The sequence below is a fragment of the Alosa pseudoharengus genome, unplaced genomic scaffold (assembly GCF_046254945.1).
Source record: "Alosa pseudoharengus isolate Yale_2024_CS ecotype anadromous, Long Island Sound unplaced genomic scaffold, YU_APseudo_1.1 YU_APseudo_1.1_scf_22, whole genome shotgun sequence".
NCBI lineage: Eukaryota > Metazoa > Chordata > Actinopteri > Clupeiformes > Clupeidae > Alosa > Alosa pseudoharengus.
Window position 1 is genome coordinate 31,876,770 of NW_027468680.1, and position 21,556 is coordinate 31,898,325.

At 41.8% G+C, this 21,556-nt stretch overlaps 1 protein-coding gene and 1 long non-coding RNA gene across 3 annotated transcripts in view; one reads left to right on the forward strand and one right to left on the reverse strand.

The window, feature by feature from the left end:
• The window catches only part of LOC143139147 (uncharacterized), a 22,008-nt gene continuing 452 nt past the window's right edge, over positions 1-21,556 (reverse strand). The window contains exons 2-4 of the long non-coding RNA XR_012990340.1: positions 11,370-11,536; positions 9,897-10,202; positions 1-9,363 (exon numbers count right to left, since the gene is read on the reverse strand). This is a non-coding gene — a long non-coding RNA (uncharacterized LOC143139147). The remainder of the gene's footprint in view (positions 9,364-9,896; positions 10,203-11,369; positions 11,537-21,556) is intronic.
• bmf1 (BCL2 modifying factor 1) overlaps positions 20,016-21,556 on the forward strand; it is a 16,963-nt gene continuing 15,422 nt past the window's right edge. For both annotated transcript variants that reach the window (XM_076299744.1, XM_076299745.1), the window contains exon 1: positions 20,016-20,102. The gene's annotated coding sequence lies outside the window, so the exon portion shown is untranslated. The remainder of the gene's footprint in view (positions 20,103-21,556) is intronic.

Sequence of the window (21,556 nt, forward strand, 5' to 3'; positions counted from 1 at the left end):
ATGTGGGTACTTTGCCAAAAAGTTCCAGAACTGTAGCTTTAAAAGAAATGGTAGTTTTAGGTGCTGAAGAAAAATGTGTTACAACCATACCCGGTCTCCCCTACTATGTTGTAGTAGCTTAGGTTAGTAGACCTAGTTCATAAAACAGAGTAGGCAAACCTTTTCTAAATCGTCATAAGCCGACGACATAGGCTACTGTAGTTGTTTAACTAACCCAACTCCACACGTCGTTCAGTGCTGTAAAATTAGATTCAGATTGGATATTCAGCAGACATTCGGCTGAGTTGATTTTACTGTTAGGCTACAAACATAGAATAGGCTACGTTGTTAGTCGTGTGTGGCGCATGAGATTCTAGGCGCCAATTCCCTTTGCAGAGCTATTCATGTCACAGCCTACATTTTGTTAAAAGAAGACTTAATTTGGTGTTTGGAAGCAGCAATATCTCACTTGTAATAACACGCTAACGCAAAACAGTAGAAACACACCGCACACGTTATAAAGAATCTATTGCTATGGACTACCTTTCACATCAGTTGGTTTTTCAAAATAAAAGTCTGACATCTCTATAAAACAATTGGCATAATTTTCCCGTGCCAATATTGCAGGCTGTGGCGCACTTGTGGCCAAATAAATCACACTATTCTAACCCTTTTCTAGAACTCTTTGTATCACAGCTCATATTTTTTGGAAATAAGACTTCATTTGGTGTTTAGGGGCCACTTGAAATATTTAATTTGTAATAACACGCTAACACAAAACAGTAGAAGCACACCGCAAACATTACAAAGAATCTATTGTTGTGGACTACCTTTCACAGCAGTTTGTTTTTCAAAATAAAAGTCCTATCATTGACATACTTTTCCCATGCCAACATTTCAGACTGTGGTGCACTTGTGACCAAATAAATCACACCATTCTAACCTTCTTCGGGAGTTCTTCCTATCACAGCCCGTATTTTTTGGAAATAAGACTTCATTTGGTGTTTGGGGCCCTTTGTAATATTTCACCTTCCGAGGCAACTTAGGTTGATTGTTAGAAAAGTAGAACTTTTTTGTTTAAAAAAAAAAAACCTGTGTGAAAGGTACTGTTCAGGTATAGGTTCTTTGTCATATTTGTGCCATGCCTCAAGCCTGGGCATGTTATTACAAGTAAAATATATCAAATTGCCATACAGAACCACACACTTACATTTTTTAGAAGATATGTGATGTGACATGAAGATCTCTATGAGAGCGATAAAATGATGTGACCTATTTCCTGACACGTTTGACACGCTGAAATATTGGCATGTGAAAACTTGTTGAATAGAGAAGTAAGACTTTTACTATGAAAAACCAACTGCTGTGAAAGATATTCCATAACAATAGGTTCTTAATAACATATGTGGTGTGTTTCTACATTTTTGTGTTAGCGTGTTATTACAAGTGAAATATTTCAAGTGGTCCCCAAACACCAAATGAAGTCTTATTTCCAAACAATATGGGCTGTGATACGAAGAGCTCCAGAAAAGGGTTATAATGATGTGATTTATTTGGCCACAAGTGACCATAGCGTGAAATTATTGGCATTGGAAAATTATGTAAATTGTTGAATAATAATAATAAGCTTTATTTGTATAGCACCTTTCATACACAGAATGCAGCTCAATAGAGATGTAGGACTTTTATTTTGAAAAACCAACTGCTCTGAAAGGTAGTGAAAGGTAGTCCATAGCATTAGATTCTTTATAACGTTTGCGGTGTACTTCTACTGCTTTGCGTTAGCGTGTTATTACAAGTAAAATATTGTGTATAAGTGGCCCCCAAACACCAAATTAATTATATTATTTCCAAAAATTATGGGCTGTGATATGAAGAGCTGCAGAAGAGGGTTCGAATGGTGTGAATTATTTGGCCACAAGTGCACCACAGCCTGAAATATTGGCATGGGAATATTGTGTGCATTGTTGAATACAGAAGGGGGACTATTATTTTGAAAAAAAAACTGCTGTGAAAGATATTCTAGAGCAAAAGGTTGTGTATAACGTTTGCGGCGTGCTTCTATGTTTTGCGTTAGTATGTTATTACAAGTGAAATATTGTGGCTTCAAAATACCAAATGAGGTCTTCTTTTCACCAAATGTGGGCTGGAGCAGGGGTCCCCAACCTTTTATGTACCATGGACCGGTTTGATTCCTATTTTTTTTTCACGGACCGGCGGCGGAGGGGGTTCGGGGGTTCCATGTTCCATATGTGTTGTGCATGCATTACTTGAAAAGAACTAGCTCCAGTTATGTATGAACAGTGAAGGTAACGATCTCTTGTGAAAAACGTGAACTTGAAGAAGTGAAAATGGAACAATATGAACTCTGAATATTGAACAACTTGAAGCTACATCTATAAGTGTGAACATGCTTAAAAAAATATCTATCTCGGGATATCTCGGGATATTCTGCTTTGTTTTTGATTCAAAAACCCGCCAGAGAGGTTTCCTTATACACACTCTTAAGACCACCGTCATTTGCAATTTCGATCAACTGCTCTTCCTCCTGCGCTGACAAGTTAGGACTATTCGGGATATTGACAAATGGGTTGCGGACCCACTCATTGGTTTGCCGTGGATCTTTGTTTGGAGGATGGGAAGTAACGCTCAAACTCATTTGAAAGCGCAACAAGGTGATCGCGCACCAGCTGCTAGAGAAAGGGCCCTGCCTCAGTCTCTCCCAAAACCCCCACTACTGTTTGGAACATATACACCCCGGTCCACTCGTCGTCCCCACAAATCAAGCTTGGCTTTAAATGCAGCGACTTTATCTGCCAATTTAAAGACAGTCGTCATTCTCCCCTGGAGTGACAGGTTGAGGTCAGGGGCGCAACTAACCATTTTTGAGGGGTATGCAACAACAATATTGGCGCCCCCCCCCCCCCCCAAAAAAAAAAAAAAACAAAAAAAAAAAAAAACTAGGGCTGTCAAAATAACTGATTAATTTCGATTAATTAGGGGAGCGCGGGGCACAAAGTAACGCGGGGTTAAATGTAACACGGACTTTTTCCCTATTTGCAGGGGGTTGATCGAGGCATGCTATTGGTCAGTTAATCACACTACTATGAGACGGTGTTCCACAAATTTTCAGTCAGTATGGACGTGTTTCCACGTAGATCTGCAGCAAAACGCCTTTTGAAGACATCAACGTAAATGTCTAGGTTGTACTTGTCTTTCCAATACTGAGTTGTGGGTGCAGCTCACTGACTCCAATCTTGTATCATCTTAATAACCGTCTTGTAGGCTAAAAATGAACACCGTTTTGAAACATGTAGCCAACTCATAGCAGGAGCTAGCTTATTTTATAACAAACGTGACCCAGCGGGGTTAGTTGTAACGCGCTGTTACAACTAAGCCACTCATACTGTATAATGATGTTGCAATACAAAAATATGCGCGTATTAGTGTTAGTTTAGTTAGTTTTTGTGATGTTTTGCATTTTGCCTCATGTGTTTTCAGGTTTGAGGGCTTTTCTTGGCAGGATTGACCTTGGTTAGACTCTTAGCTTCCATTGGCGCATATTTCTCATGTTATTTCTCCGTATAGAAAATAAAGTCAATTTTCGACACGTCTGTTGTTAGTTCATGACTTATGTATCATAAATAGTCAGATCCTATTCTATCATACACATTCAGATACATTTATTGAATTAATTTAATTAAAAACAGCCTTTGGGATGAGTGTTACAACTAACCCCGCATATGGGGCAGGTTGTAACATTTCACCTATCGCCACTCTCGGTGGAATTGTAAAAGAACAGTAGCTCCTACAAACAAACTTCCAGTGCATATGTGTAACAGAGATATGTATGTTGCTTGTTAAAAAGTATAACTAGTGAAACTCAAATGATTTTAGAATTATTTAGCCATAACCAAAAAGTGTTACTTTGTGCCCCGCGCTCCCCTAATTTGAGAAAAAATAACTGATTAAAAAAATTAGTGCAGATTAATCGATTCCGTATGACCTTTGACCCCGAGCCGTTCTAGTCAGTAAAAATTAGACTGTAAAATGAAGGAGATAGAAGAACGTGCTGCCTGGATCATTGATTGGATAAAAATAAAGTGTTGAAAATAAAGTCCTCCTCTGCAATGTCTGCAGCAAGGAATTTGCATATCACCGGAGTACATCAACTCTATAGTCACACATCAATGCAAAGAAATAAGTGTTGATATTGAGGGGAGTGTTCATTTATTTTCATTGTGTCCCCTAGCCTAGGTTATATCTGTGGCCTGAAATGCCTTGTATGTGAAAAAAAAAACTTCTTCCCGAAGCACTTTTGAATTTATTTCCTCAGCATATTAGATCATATCATAGATTATTATGGCCATTATTTGAATAGTGAAAATAATAATAAAAGAGTTTTTGAACTTTAATATCACTAATGCTGATTATTCAATGATTAATTTGAATTTAAATATTTAAAATACTTTCACAGAAAAAATGATATATGCGATTAATTAATCACAGAGTATGTAATTAATTAGATTAATTTTTTTAATCGATTGACAGCCCTAAAAAAAACACAAACAACTAAAGTAAAACAAAAGGCCAATTAATTTACACTATTACTGTGCATTAGTGTCTATTGAATATGTTTTTAAAGAAATGCTGCCAATTTGATGTTTAACTTGATGTTACACTTGATAAGTATTGATAAATGGTGCATTGCCACTCTAAGAGAGTCTAAACGGTTCTCATAACGTCCTTTTGCCAGCTATTGCTCACAATGGATAAGGCTGATAGGCACTCTAGCCTTGTTTGTTTGCGCCACATTGACAACACAATATTAAGTTATTACAAGGAGCCTTCATTGTTAGGATATAGAAACATGTAATGAGTTGCTGCTAGCATGACATTTCTGTTTGCAGTTGGCCATTAAAAGTGCAGTATGAGCATGGTAGCCACCTAGCTATCTGAATGGAATAGGCTATGTTTCAATCGGCATTATGCTTAACAAACGCTAGTTAGTCTAACATTCATATTTGCAAGCCTCCAAGTACAGACGTCATCACTTTAAATCCTACCTGTTGCCTTTCACCGTCCACTTATTTAACTGCTGTTGCATCCCTTGACATGCCATCTCCTTTTCCCTCTTTCTTTTTCTATTTTTAGTCGTCAACAGCTTCTTTTGCTGTATCCATCTTTTTCCATAGATGGCAACTCACTACTCGTAGGCCTATCTGCTTGCCCAGCGCTCACGGCGCCCCCACTCCCTCTTCTATGTCAAAATTCTATGATGGAATCTTATGAGATAGGGCGCGTACTCTAGCCTGTTAGTCCTCTAAAATGTTATCGAACATTGAGAAAATGTTGAAATTATTCAGAAACGGACAGCAGTAGCTACATATAGAAAATACCAAATATATTATTTTATTTTTTTTACCATCGCTTTGGCGCCCCCATGGAGCTGCGCCCCTATGCGTCGCATATAGCGCATACCCACCTTTTGCACCACTGGTTGAGGTCATTAAGCAACCCGAATATGTCACACAGGTAAGCGAGTTTTGACACCCAGTCCTCATCATAAAATGTGCAGCTAACGGTGACTTTTTTTCTGTAAGAAATCTCTGCAGCGGCTCTCGCAACTCAAACACTCTGGCCAGTGACCTGCTAAAGATGCTTGTTTTTTGTTGCTCATTCTAGCAGTTTAGCTAACTTCGTGTGACACTACTGTTCGCCAAGAACTGATCAAGTGAAGTGAGCTGACCTGAGGCTGCGCAGCGATGAAGGCAATATGTAAAAGTGTTGAAGGCGGGACAGACAGACGTAAGAAAATAGACCTTGCAAAATGCAAACATGCGTGCAATCAAACAACTGCATATAGGCCTAAGCCATGTAAAAACGTGACATTATTGCGAATTAAATTTAGTTTAGTTTGCATGCATTTTTTTAAACTCATGTCGTAGGCTACGGCCTGGTTAGGAATGTCCTGCGGCCCAGTGGTTGGGGACCGCTGGGCTAGAGACCTCTGTAAACGGGATTTAATTGTGTGATTTATAAGCCTAGAATCTTAGATGTGTGCGACACACGACCTATCTGTCTGTGCCCTGGCTACAGTAGGCCTACATGCACTCCTATTGAATTTTCAGAACCAAGGAGACAAATTAGAAAAATGTGTTACAGCTCTGTCTGCTATTTACACCCATTCTTCTTGATACATAATGAATAAATATGAAAATGTATCAAATGTTTATCAGTACATTAGACTACTTTGCAAATTGCTAAACCATATAATAGCCTGTCGCACCATCATCATTGAAATAGCATAATGCTAGAATTTAAATGCAAAAAAAAAAAAATGTCCAGCTCAGGTTCAGATGATTAAAGCTTTATAGGCTAGGGAATAGGACATTATTTTGATATAATTTGCATGTAGCCTATGTATTCTCTATTGGGTTGTAATCAAAATTAAGTTTTAAATAAAGTTAACACGTTTTCTGAAAATTTTGTTGTGCCCTTTTTTAAAATTTGAGCCTCTGCCCCTTCAAAGGTCTCTGCACGCCCCTGTTCCTCATTCATGTTATCACATTTTACACAGCTTCACATATTCAAAATACAGTACAGTAAGAATGAAATAATTAAAAAGGCTACAAATTCATTCAAATCCCTTTGCATAGAGCCTTCAATGAATGAGGGCACTGACAAATATCAGTAAAAAGTAGCAATGGCAAATATTTCACAATATTCTCCTACACCTTGTAAATTGTATCACTTTGTTTCAGGGATTTGTATGTTGCACGTGTTTGTTTTCATTTATTTAGTCTAGAAAACATCTGTAGACCCAATCTGAACCGTTCTTGTTTTTTTTTAATTCCAGCATCCTTGTGACACAAATCAGAACCTTCTGAGCAACTTCATGTCAACACATGTCCATTCCAGTGCACACGAATGGACTAACAGTTGGAAAAACAAGGGGAGAGTCACACTTAGCGGGAAACCTATTTGCTGGGAGGTGGGGTGGGGAGGAGTTGGCTCCAGACTGTGTGTGTGTGTGTGTGTGTGTGTGTGTTAGAGAATGTCTGTGTGCATGCTTGTTTATTGCAATGATGTTTGTGAGAGTGTGCATACACGTGCACAAGCATCTACGCTTGCAGTTGGGGTGGGGTGTGTGTGTGTGTGTGTGTGGGGGGGGGGTTACAGACAGACTATAGCACTCTTCAGCTCACGTTTTCTGTGTTTCTCAGAAGATCAATAAAGCAGCTTTCATCTTGCTTCTCGGGACAGAGTGACCTAGAAACACTGACTGTCTCATTAGACAATGTGATGAGCCTTGTGCTGCGCTAGCTGGAGGGAGGCTCTACCCAGCGGCGCACGCTGAAAGAGGATTAACGCTCTGTTTTCCTTGCATATGCAGCTGTGTAGGATAACTTAGGTTGCCATTCGCTCCCTCGACGGCCATGCATTATGAATACAATCCATATGTTCCTGGGTTTTTAAATGCATTAATATTTATGACTGAGCATACATTCTTGTACTGTACGTATTTGTGTAAGAGCCTGCAATGGCCACCACTCATGTTAATGACCACATAGCTCAAGGGCAACAAGTTTATATATATATATAGGGAAAAGGGAGAATGGAGGTGGCTTTTGTAGGACAACACTTCAAAAGCTGTTATAGCCGACAGAAACAAAAGACAGGGTGTGGTGTGGTGTCTGTGTGAGAGTGTGTTGGGGAGTTGGGGGTGGGGGGTGGGGGGTAAACAGGTTTGGTGTAGGACATCAAACACAAGGTGCCGTGAGTCCGGCAAGAGGTACTATTGATTGGGTGAGATAAAAACAGGAAGGTGTAAAAAGCTCAGATAGATATAGATGATTCCCTGCTGCTGGACACACACCGAGCTGCTTTATTTGTTGTGTACCACTGAGGATGCTGGAGTGATACACACAGTGCAGCTGTCAGGAGGTGGAGGTGTGTGTGTGAGTGTGTGTTTGTGTGTGTGCATGTGCGTGCGGGGGTACACTTCACACAATTATTCAGCTCTCTAGGATGCCTGCTGACCCCCAATATATCCCGCTAGTTTTGATGCAAGACCACCCCAGACCAACATGATGGGGGTGGGTACTAATTAAAGCCCACTGATCTGCCACACTCCCCAGAACAAAGATATGAAATCGAAAAACCAGAGGTCACCAGTGATTGTGTGATTAAAAATTGAAGAATTATCCTCTTTTTGTGTTTTTACTCGATATCCGAGGGGTTCAGATGCTCTTTAAAGATTTTGAATTGCTCTGTGGACCTTTGTTTTTCCTTTTGAAGAAGTTCTGCTAAAGCTTTAACAAGCAACTTTATCATAATTAGAGGCACAATGTGTCGGTAGGACACAATGTAGCTCCATCACTTTGTCCAGGGGAACAGGAAGTCAATGATTATCCTCTGTATTCATTACACCTGACATCTCAAAACACTGTATTACATCCTAAATGATTTAAAAGCTGCTCCATTGTGTTCATACATAACAGCATGACTGCCAAAAGCTCCCCATAAATCCTCTTTCCTACAGTGGAGGTGAGAAAACATCATTAAGATGTGAATCAATTAATCTGCATTCAAATGAAAAAACCTGGAGTCTAGCCATTAAGTTATCAAAGAATTACTCTGTAAAATGTGTGTCAATGTAATTATGTGCTTTCATAACCTGTTCCCTCAAGGAGAGTCCAATAAAACTTTATAATAGTTATACAAAAAGTTGTACTTATTAAAAAATAAATTAATCCATGTGCCAAAACGGACTCACTGAACCCCTGAATGAGTTTAACATTATTAATTAAATGCTGGGGGGAAGATACAATGATATGCTTGCAATCATCTCGCTCTCTCTCTGGCTTCTCTTCTTGCAATTTTGGTCTCACTATCAAAGGAAAGCCCTTTGCCACAGCATTAATAAAACACAAGCACGTGATACGGTGACTCGCGGACCCCGTTTGCTTTGATGTTAGGTTTATTTTTTTACCCACGGATCTATTGATCATTCAGCAGATAGACCAGCAACATCAAAGAGATCTTGTCTAGAGAGGCTGTCTAAACTATGTCACCTCACAGTCTGAGATTGTGGTCGTATGCTGGTCAACCTCACTACAACCCCCCCCCCCCCCCTTCCTTCACACACACAAACACAAACATACAGGTTGGGAACTGTGGAATACTGGTATACATAGGACCTTTTGCACTTTTACTTACCAATTAAGGCTAACAACCACTGTTACTGATTTTAAACACATTTCAAATGGTATTTATCTGGTGGTGAGACTTAATTGGTGTTTTTGTTTGTTAGCTCAAGGGAACATCTGCTGCACCTCACCATATGTGATGATGTCATACGGAAGCCACTCTGTCCATTCACTAGAGTGGAAGAGAGAGAGAGAGTGTGTGTGTGAGAGAGAGAGAGAGAGAGAGAAAAAGACAAGAAAAAAAGATGAGCACATGCACTCAGACTACAGGCCCATGGAGTGTTATTCAGTTCACCACATTACCTTGAGATAAACAATTTGCTTAATGAGCAAAACACATTAGATCATCCATCCATGAATAAGAGCCTATGGGATTTCCCCTAGAAAGCTCCAGGGGATTTATGGGATGTATAGAATTATGGAGATTTCACTGATCTGAACTGCTAACCTTTCACATATATTTTCACTTTAGGGGATAATTTGGTCAATGTACACAAATCCAAATAACCAATACTACAATTATCAGAACTACTGATGAGCATTACACAGGATACTTGACCAAGAATTAACTGGCAAACTGGCTGGCACAACAACATTTCCATCTGGACTATCCACTGCATGCACATCAATACATGCATTCTTTATGCCCTACAGGTTAAATTGCATTATCAGAAAGTCATTAGATGAAATTTATTTGCCTCCTACCTTTGGTTATCAATATTACCAATAGAGAATAGTGGGGTATGAGCTCCCTTCGTGGGCTTTAAGCCTTTCATTCTGCAGTCCCACAAATGGTGCTCTTGTGTTGTTTGTTGGTATGCTGTCTGGCTCTGTGATTGGCAGCACTTTTGTTTTCCGCGTGTTAGGGAATCTGACTTCACCCTTGGACCACAGGGGGTGGGGGGTTCACATAACCTTGGCCGCAGGTCACCCAATGCCAATGACCCCTCCTCCACTGGTCAGAAGGAACGGGTCAGGACGGAATGCGGAATGCTCTCCATCTGACCCAATCTGTGGCCATAATGACACAGACACACACACACATGCGGGAACGTCACATATACACTTACACACAGTCCAAGTACTCAGTGTGAGGTCAGTGTTGATGCAGACAGTATATCGCTTAGTATTCAAGGAGCCTTGGGGTTCTCTGCCCTCTGTTCTCCTTGGGAAAAGTGTAAAATATTCATGGGATATACATTAAGGGGGCCTGCATTGCCCTGGTATATGATGTTCTCAACCTCGGCTTGGATTTCACCACAGTCTGGTTCAGAAATAGGGGGACAGGGGGATTGATTTTTCTATCATTTTGCCTCTTCTGCTGTGCAGGGATAAATAATTCACGTTCATACCTTGCGACACCTCACGCATATTCATTACTGTAACTCAACTCATGTTTTCTTTGGCTTCGCCGTTTTGATTGGCGTGACCGTGATTGTATGACCATTATTTGAAACAGATGGGGATAAATAATGAAGCGGTGCCTAAGATCACCCAGGGAGATAATAGGGCATTATGTTGCCATGACGCCATGACCGTTACCCATCGCTCATAGTCTGGGGCATGTTCATGTGTGCCTACATGTATATGTGTGTATTTGCAGGTCTGTGTGTGTATGAGTATGTGTGAGTGTGATAATGTGTGTTTGGCTGTTTATGTTCATGTGTGTTGGTGTGTCTGTTTTCTGTTTCTCTCTCTGTGTGTGTGTGTGTGTGTGTGTGTGTGTGTGTGTGTGAAGAAGGCGAGGGGTGAAACTAGAGACAGACATGTCTGAGGTCACCCACTGATTACCTGTATCACCATGGGTCAGATGACTTTCATATGTTTTGGCCATGAATATTCCCTTCAACCCTCTACTTCAAACATTTCACAACCCATATCAATAGTAATATCAGTGGCAATCTCAGAAGTGGACAACTTGCAATCAATTAATCTGTGCATAATTTTGTCATAAGTAAGTAAATAAATAAGTTAAAATATATTATTTTCCTTTCCAAGTGCTTTGCCATCACATTACTTGGCCTACAGTTATTTTGCTAACCATCACACATTACATGCACAAAACAAACCTGACAACAAACAGCGAAGAAGAAAGAGATCTTTATCAGTCTGAAGTGAAGATGGCTATTTCAGGGCTCTCTCTGTCCCTCGTGACGCCTTCGAGTCTCGCGCTCTTACCACACAGGAAACGCCCTCTCGCAGTCTGTTCCGCAGCAGGGCTTCTAAGAGGCCGATACATCCATGACATCACCTCTGAGTGTTGCATCAGCCACATCTACAGACCGCGTGGCACCTTCTGCTGTGGATGGTCTGATGGTTCCCAGGCCATACGCTGTCCAGGAGCACTGAAAGCAAAAGTTACATTTGGCCCATCACATGACTGTGAGTAATAATGGACAATGTGGTGTCTATGAGCTGGATCCTGCTAACCATCCTCTGAATAAATGAGACTTTCTGAACTTGCATGAAGTGCACTAAAACCACCAAAGTAGCATTATTACTCCTACTGTTTGTCAACAAATGTCAAAACACAAAACTACAAGCATCACATTGATGATGTCTCCAACTTTGTGAACTAACATCAAGAGCCCTAAAAAGACCAACATATAATTACTAATCCAATTGTTTGTCAATAAATGTCAAATCACAACACTTTCTGTACAAGCATCAAGTGGACGTTACCAACTTTCCAAATTTCAAGTGCATTAAAATCACCAAAATATCATTAGTGCTGCAGCTGTTAGTCACTTAATAAAATGTCAAATCACGGAAAAAAAACACAAAAGGCAGCTGTGTCAGGGAGACCGGTTGATTCACAGCTTGCAGTGGCAGCAGGGCGATATCAAAGTGTTTTGGGCTTAATAGCCCCTGCATCTTTCAGGAGCGGCTATAAGGTTACAGTTGGCTGTGGGCCTGGAGCTACCCTGGCGACTAGTGGATAATTATACTGGCCGCTGTAAGTACAAATTGCTCCGGAGGAACCGCTCAAAGGGCTTGTTGGTGCATGTCAGCCATCACAGAGGTGCCTGGCACCTGGAGAGTGCTGGGCCAGCCAGGCCAAGTGTCCCATGCGTTGTGCCACTACTAGCCAGCGAGGACACATGGGATACCAGGCGCAGCCGGCGTCCTCCACCCATCACCCATGCCAATGGCACAAATACTCTGTTCCACACTGACATCAGAGGAACATCGGAGGAAGATGTATTGAATGTAAAAATGTCAGTCCATTGTTTTGCACTTTCAAAAAAGAACCTTCTTTCTCTGTATCTGCATGCTTATGCTGGGAAACGTGCATGAATATTTTCATGGAGGAATGAGAAAACTTGGCTTCTTTTGTTTGGAGGACAGACATGACTTACTATCATCTCGTGCCATTCGTTCAGCTTACTCCACGTGACACACACTCCAATGGCACACACACATATACACTGATCAAGTATGCATGGTTTTGCTGGAAGACATGGTGAAGTGAGAATGCTTGGCTTCACACACACACACACACACATACATGTTTTGCCACTGCTGGTGTGTGTGTTGTGTGTAGGGAGCCAAGCTGTCCCTTGCGCCGTGCCACAACTCGCCTCTACTGGTGTGTGCGGTGTGTGCAGCTGGTTGTGTGTACCGTCTCTGGTTCAGTCTTGTGTCTCAGAGAGAGAAGGCCCAACAGGGCTGGGTCACAGAGGGACAAGCCCTGCTCCATTTCTCCAGCGTTTACACCTGTATCAGGTTCACATGCACATACTGTTCTACAAGTCCTTTCTCTCTCTCTTTCTTTGACTCTCTCTCTCTGTGTGTGTATGTACTGTATGTGTGTTACTCTGCAATGTTTTCATCCTGTCTGAACTAATCCTGACTTTTGTTTCTATCTGAAACCTGACATGGATCAGATATTTCTTTGTTACCTTTTATGTATGAGTGGCACTTTGCCTACAATTAGATAGCCTGTTTAAACCTTGAAGCAAAATGATGATAAAAACTCTGTTGAGACAGCAAGTGTCTGCTCGTTGCATAGGTGAGTCACTTATTATTGAGCTCAAAGATGGATGTGTGTTTTTGAACCTGCATGTCTCCTGGCAGGTGTTTGAATGTAGGATTTCTCATTTTTTGTCCTCTCTCTCTCTCTGTCTTTTTATGGACTCTGCACTGTGTCAAGCGTAAGGGCCTGTCTGCTTCCTACATTGTAGCCAGATAACTGATGATGGTTAAATATGAATGATGGCAGATACATGTTTAGTAGCGGAGCAGAGGCTGAAACCGGAGCCCTTGGGTCCTGGCAGAATAATTAGCAGTTGATGAGAGAGGCCATCAGTGGAGCCCTGTGGCCTGAATGAATAGGCTTCTATCTTGGCCCCCTTCATGTAGGCCCAATTCAAGCCATCTACAGGTAATTAAGCTTTAAATAAACACCAGCTTATCTGCTTACGGGAGCCTGGGCCTACTGGATCACATGTAAATGGGACAGGAGTGATAACATTGCATGTATTATTGAAAGCTGGAAATGTCTGAAGAATGAGATTCATGTATGTTTGGGTGCCTGAAATGTCTGAATCCTAAGTGCTGGCCTGCAAGTTGTGCACTCACTGACACCTATTTGAAGTAATTCAACCTCATTAACCCTTCTCATGAGTTCTACTGTACCTGCTCAGAAACACAGGTGTGAATTAAGAACATTCACTGACCACCGTGTTCACATCTGGTCAACAAACACTGCACGTGTCTGAGGCTTTTTGTACCGTTCACTGGGAAATGTGCGTGTGTGAGTCTGCATGGTTTTGCAGGGAAATGTGTGCATGAATATTTTCATGGGGGAGTAAGAAGACTGGCCTTCAGTGTTTGGATGACACACACACAGAAGGTTCAAACACTGTTTGCGTCAGATCTCGTCTGGCTAAAGCAGATCAGAGCTACACCACATTCCACCATGGAAACCACCAAGCCCTGGGTCTGTAAACTCTTGATTGCTATCAACCACTTCAATGTGCCACTGGTTCATGGATTATGACTTATGTCCACAACTAAAGCAGAGGGAAAACGAAAGGCATCATACAACCTCTAACCCCTTCTTTGACAAATGAAATGCCACAATACTGTTTTCAAACCCATTATCATACCCATATCAATAATACAGAAAACAGCGGATCATATATGACTCTGGATTGCCCTCGAATACCAATTAAATTGAAAGATACTGTACAAACATTGAAAAGGTCAGGCTGTGATGAAGGATTAATTGTGTGCGGCGTCTTAAGAGCTCAGGTTGCGGTTATCTTTTCATCTCCACTCCTCTCTGTTTGCCTTTTCCATGCATACATCCAGTCTCACACAGCGTTGTGGGTCACTGATCTTCAAAGAGGATTAATGGGATCTATTTAAGGAACTCTACAAACATCCCAGGGGGAGCAATCGAAGGAGGAGGGAGAAAAAAAATCCAGGATCTCTTAGGGTGAAGGACCCACAGAGAGAGATCAAAACAGTAGCACATAATTCCCACAAAAGCACCAAATCCCCCTTTAACTGCACTGGCTGAAAGTGACAGGAGTCACTGGAGCGTGCCACAGTCGGTCGGGAGGGGAGGAGTAGCACAAGAACAGATGGACACAGGCAGATTTCCATTTGTAATACTGTACAACAGGGGTCTCTGACCCCCGCAGGGCTCTTGCACTCCTAGATTGTGCCCGATCCAAAGGACAGGAGCCGGGGGCAGCCATGTGGAAGGCAGGCCTTCTGGTCTGTGTGTGTATGTGTGTACGAGCTCTGCCATCATCACTGTGTTGACAAAGAATAACATCAGGCTCCAAAGCCTTATACTGATGATCTAATGCCTGAATAGAATGAAGCCCCACATGCTTAAAGAAGTTGTGAAAACAACAGGCGTTTAAATGAACAGTCAGAAGCAGAACTAGGCCAGGTCTCCAGGTGCAGGTGACGTTAGGATAACACAACGGCAGCAACAACAAAAAACTTGAGAGGGAGAGGTGAAGGCACACGTAGGCCCGAAGGGGTGAACGCACACAACCGTTTGTTTACCAGACGGAGAGAAAAAGAAATCGTCTGTGTCTGAGGCCTCTCGGTTACCTGAGGGAGATCGGGTGTCATTGCTTCATATCCACGGCATCTTTGCGTGGCCTCAGGGTGGCTCGCGGGGCGGCTGACTGAGCTAGAGTCTGCTCTCCTCAAGCCTGCGTCTGCCTGCCTCTGAAAAGAGGCGAGGGTCAGAGCCTCTCCCACCCACCGACTGCTCAATTATTCACACTGTCTTCACCTGAGAGCAGTGGCAAGGGGCTGCAGACAGAGGATCTCTCTCAGTGTCTGTGATCAGCAGCATCTCTGGGCCGGACCAGACGTATAAGGGTAGGATCATATGCGTATGGAAAGCCATACACATGCTTTATTCATCACAACATACCCTCGATTGTGTATGATTATGGTCCCCTCCACACCACTCACACACACACAAACCAGTGAAGATTTCAGCTGTGATAACAAAAGTTATTTATAGAGCATTGTATTATTCTATATGGGTGATAGAATTTCATATAGAACACATGCAGCTGGCGCGCTGCCAGATGACACCACTGCCTCTTCCAGAGGCAATCAGGTTTCACATCTTACTCACAATGAGTGCAGATGGATCCAGCACTTGCTATCACCTTGCTCTTGTTTGGAGTTGCATTAAAGTTCAAAAACTTGGGCTCTGACTGCTCCTGCTGCATTCTCACCAGTCCACTTTAAATCACCAATCCTATATGCATATCCTGAAGGACTTACCAGTCCTTTTCAAAGCTTTCTTATAAACAATATGCACAACAAATGATTGGTATACTTGTGTATGAGTACTAGGAAGAGAGCATGGATTTCACCCCTTTTATCTACGAGCAAGGAACGGATGACAACCCGTTGATGTTAAGTCCCAGAGACTCTGCAGAGGCTGGGCAAAAATATTTTGATGACTGTGCTGGAAAGAGATATGAATATGAATGAGTGAATGACAGGAGCCGCTACAGAAGAAGGAACACGCTGCAAATGGACAGAGAAGCTTTTCCGAGCCAATGAGGCTGGGGTGAAGGCGGGATAAGGTGGTCAGGAGACTGTTACCAGGTCAGTGTGTCTACTGTGCTACACTGTCATTGGGTCAGTGTGCCTCTCACGCTCTGCCTGAATGGCTAGCCTGGCAAAACGCGGTTGCTATGGAGCTCGTCCAATTGGAGAGGAGCGGAATCCCCCTTCCTGGTTTCCAGGCAGGATTCACCACGTGCAGGGGATGTTTTGGTGAGAGAAGGGTGTGTGTGTGTGTGTCGGTGTGTGAGAGCGTATGTGTGTGGGTGGGAGGAGTATAAGAAGGAGAGGGCGAGGTCAGGGGGGCCAGTGGGTTTCAGGGCTACTAGGGGAAGTGGAGCATGTGATTGTGCAGCCATGTGTGTGTGTGTGTGTGTGTGTGTGTCTGTGTGTCACTTTCAGCTTCTTGACTGTGCTTTCTGATGCAACCGAACGAGATGTCAGGCCCTCTCTTGACTTCTCTCTTTAGACCCCAGGAAACCACTTGTTTGTGTTTACAATCCCTCTGACAAGCGGGGAAGGCCAATGGGGATTCTGTTGGCATTGAGGAGAGGGGGGTAGGGGGGTAGGGTAAATTGGAGGATGGTACCAAGTCTCGCACTCCTCGTTACCATGGAAACAGAGTAACTCCAGAGCTGTGCTTTAAATGGCGCTGATGTCTTTTCGTATAAATCTTTCATACTTGTCTCTGATACCACACATCCTATACAAGCAGACAAACTGGTGACAAGACCCTTCCTGGATGTGGGCTACTCTGTGAGTTGCATTTGTGATCTTTAAAACAGCAGAATGAACATATGATTTACATAATTAAATGGCAACCAAATATTTTATGCATACATGAACTTTATGCATGCTTTAAGCACAAGTGCAGTGAATTAGAAATAAGGTTATGGGACAAACATTTGCTTTACTTCATCAGCAATCTAAATTACAACATAAAATAACTAAAAGAAAAGTAGGCTATAAATCATCACACCGCAGCGGTATGGTGTAATAACATTATGATACAGTACAGTGCATCAGTCTTTAGCCATAGCATGTCTGTGAAATTATATTAACACAGCTAAGGAAGAATTGAGAATATTTTCCCCATGCCCTATCTAGTAAAAATACAAACAAACAAACTCAGTCCTCTGAATGACATGAAATGGCCAGGGAAAACATGTTGTGAACAACGAACAAGTCACAGCATCAAGAAGCCAGTGAATGAGAAATCATGCGAAAAGCCACTGTCCAAAAAGGGCTCGGCAAATAAGCATGATCTAATGGCAACTAACAACAACGAAGCTAGGGAAGACTTTTCATCACTGCACATTCCCCCATTTCTGCCTGTGTCACCAATCCAAGGCACGCGTGGAGATTTATCTGTGGCCGATTTGTGAACCTGATCACAGCCGAATGAATTGGCCCAGACCCAAACAAACTGGCGGTGAACTCGTGGAGAGCGTGGTTTGTCAGGGTGAGGTTCACTTCAGGGGAGGTGACAGCAGCAGGGGGAATGGGGGAGGGGGAGTGAGGGACCCATCTCTGAATATGTCAACAAAAGGTGTTAGATTTCAGGGTGATTGTAGCTAGAGAACTGGTGGGATTGTGGGAGAGGATCAAATTTTCATTTGGCTTTTTTTTTTTTTTAGTAATTTTAGCAAAGCTCTAGTTATGGAAATGAACTTGTACAGCTTTTACAACTGTCAGCTTTTGTCATCTTTATACAGATACTGTCAACTAGCAATACCAGGGTGTGGGTGTTGTTAAAATTTTAATAGAACTGCAATTGCAAAGGAAATGCACCATTAGCCGAGCAACTTTAAAAAAAAAAAAAAAAAAAAAAAATGAATCTCTAATCTGAACTGTCAACTTGCTATTGACTCAACTACAAAAAAGGGAGAATTAAGTAAATAACATGACAAGTAACAACAACATAACAAGGTCTGTTACTTTGTTGTCGAACCTCTACAGGTTTAGGGCAAATGGGAATGGACTGACCCATTCAACGAGGATCATTACTACATGTGGGTCCACTCCTGGGTCATGTATTGAAAGTCTGATGTTTTTGTTATGACTGATATTAAAAGAGCCAACACTGGCTCTCCCCCACAGCCTTTGTTTTGCACTGTGCTCAGTCATGCAAGCGGTAACCTTCTTTCCAATACACCACGGTGGATGTGAAAGCAGACTCTTCCCACTTTTCACATCAGGTCCCACTGCACTGCTCAGCTACAGTATACTGTGTGTGTGTGTGTGTGTGTGTGTGGGGGGGGGGGGGTTGTAAGTGAATGCGAATGTGTATGACTGTGTTTATACAATGAGTGTTTCTGAGTATGTGTGTGACAGTGAGTGTATTGAGTATAGACTAATGTGTGAGAGTCATAATGGGGGAAGGTAGGCTGATGAGTGACAGATTGAGTGTTGGGAGCTGAGCAGTCCTAGTGGGGGTAGGGGAGTGGTGTGTGTGTGTGTTGGGAGAAGGGGGGGGGGGGGGTCGAGAGTGGGGTTTTGAATTGTCTTCTGTGTGAGAGAATGCAGGGTCATTCTCTGCCCCCAGCTGCCTGAGTGTTTATTGATCAGTGATACCCCAGGGGGTGGGAGAGAGGGCAGATCATAACAACCAGCACCTGCCCCGGCCTCCCAGCACCACTCTAAAGCCAGCACTGGATTCCAAAGGGGAATAAATAGAGCCTATCAAACAGTGGTGGAATGGGTGCGGCCTTGTTTGTGGGAATGTTACATTCATGTGCTGAGTCTGCTATGCTGAAAGGTAATTAGAAACTGTTACAGCTGTGTTGGGTAGGGCAGTGCACAGTACAAATGGATTGTTTGCCATTCTTGGTAAAGAGCACCTATCCATCAAACAATGGAAATGGGGGGAGGTTGGCATTAGGTTTCATGTGATTCAGATGAGCTAAATAAGATCAAATAGGCATCTGCCTATACCTGCTGCTAACAATGATCCATATAGCGGATGTCTGCGTTTTGCACCACATATCTGTCATCTTCAGTTAAATACGAACATCTATCTACATGAAATGAGCTGCCTTTAGGCTACTGCGTATGAGTCTATTCTTTCTATTCTCTCTCGCATTTTTCGTTCATTAATACTAACATAACATAACATGCGGGCAAACACAGTCAACACAATCGCACAGAGATGTGACAATTTTCATTCATATAGGCAGTTTACTGTTGATTTGAGCCTCATTAAAAGCGGAGGCAGTCGCTGACAGAAAGTGCACTAGTTTTCCCGCTGGGGAATTTCCCATCCACGTGTCTAAATAGGCGGGATCAAAACAAACATTTTGATTGGTTGTTGAAGACGTCAGTCTTCCATCTACCAAATTCTGTCGTGAATATGAAGTAATGGTAAACATTTCATATTTGTTGAATTGCCGACTGGTATCTATCGAAATAATCACAACATTTTACATCTGGAACATTTTACTGAATTAGTAGGCCTACCTTATTCAAGGCACATTTGTGATAGTGTAGCCTAGCACATAAGTATGTTACTAAGACAGCCTAAAGTACATTGAGTTAAACATGCAAAAACTAAATAAAATGTATAAAAGTAAAAGACAGCAGAGGTCCATTGATAATTCAACGGATTAACACACTTTAACTTTTCCATTCATTGTTATGGTAGCCTACTGTGACAGGCCCTATTTACTTGTAGGCTGGTCAATGGGAGGAGTATTTTTCTGACGTCGACGGATGAAATGGGCATGCTAGTCTACTCACAGCAGAGAACGGAGTAGAACCGCGATAAAGCACGACCCTGCTTGCCTGCGTCGCCAACAATCGTGATCTTACAAATACATTTCTGACAAGGAAATACAACGAATTGGAGAACAAACTGAGGTAACGTTAGCTGCTACTGCAATGAACCCAAGCACATTATCAAAAGCAAAGACATTACGTAACGCTAGTTTTTTTTGTCTTTCTTAGTTTCTACATGAACGTTAACTGTATAGTGCTACATATTGACGTTAGTTACAGAATACCAGTCTTAATGACAAATACATTTTGTTTGTTTGCTAGCTCGCTTGCTAACGTTAACTTTCATTAACTGGCTCTAAGTTAGGGTATTTTGTTTTTTAACATGCAGTGCTTGCAAACGAATGTTAAATCACTGGACATTGTTTTTCGGTTTTACTGATGACTCACTTGATAGGAAGTATGTTGTTTAGTCAGGCTGCGAAAATTATCATTGACGTTGTCAATGTAGTTAACGTAACTGGTAGACGTTAATGGTGGCTTCGGCAATTTTGGGCAAATAGAAATAGCAACTACCTAGCCAGCGGGCTAATTTAGCCACCGGTAAGTTAGATTCGTAACGTTAACTGTTAGCGATAAGACAACGGTAACATTGTTAGCACTATTGTACCTGACTCCATATTACCGCGACGGGCAATATAACAGGTTATTCTGATTAGATTGTTTGGTTTAAATCATCGTTGGAGATATTTCATAAGTTGCCATAATAACATAACATCAACTTGCTTGAAAATGCTGATACGGAATATTACGTTATTTGATATTATCAGTGTTCGTTAAACTTTACGTTACTTTAACATAGAATGCTAAGCCTTAACCGTACCGTTAACGTTACTCAGCGATAGACATCGACCCCTCTGCTCCTTAAAGTTTTCTGAACTCACGACGGTCAACATTTAGCTCAACAATTCAACTTGCTAACGCTATCACTAAATTGACACGCTTCTATCAGCTTCCTTGTAACGTTACTGCATCTTTTTTCATCACAAGTGAACTGATGGGAGACGGCTGTGAACTGACTTGACATTGATGTAACTGTTAACTGTTACATTACTAGGAAAGAGACGTCCCGAACTTTGTCGAAATGATAACGATATAACTATTTGTTTTGGCTGTGGCGAGTGTTGGAAGGGAGAGGCGTTGCTTACTCAAGCTGTAATGCGATGTTATTTTATTTTTTTCAATTATTTTTATAATTGTTATTTATTATTATTATTATTATATTGGTTTACGTTAGACATCATACACATGTAAGTGCCCTTTAATATTAACAGTATTCTGCCAAATGGTTTAACATATTTGGCGAAAGAGATTCTATGAAACTTAGCTAGTTCTACCCTTGGAGAAAATAATGGGAGCTAAGTTTAGCAAGGTAACAATAATATTAACGTTAAACTAGTGATCTTATCTAATTTGTATGACTGCACGAAATGGGTTCACTGAGTTTATGGCCGTGTGTCTGCCCCGGGTCCGGGAAGTCAAACAACTTTAACGTTAGCTAACGTGACTAAAGTCTTTGCGAAGATTTTGGTATATAA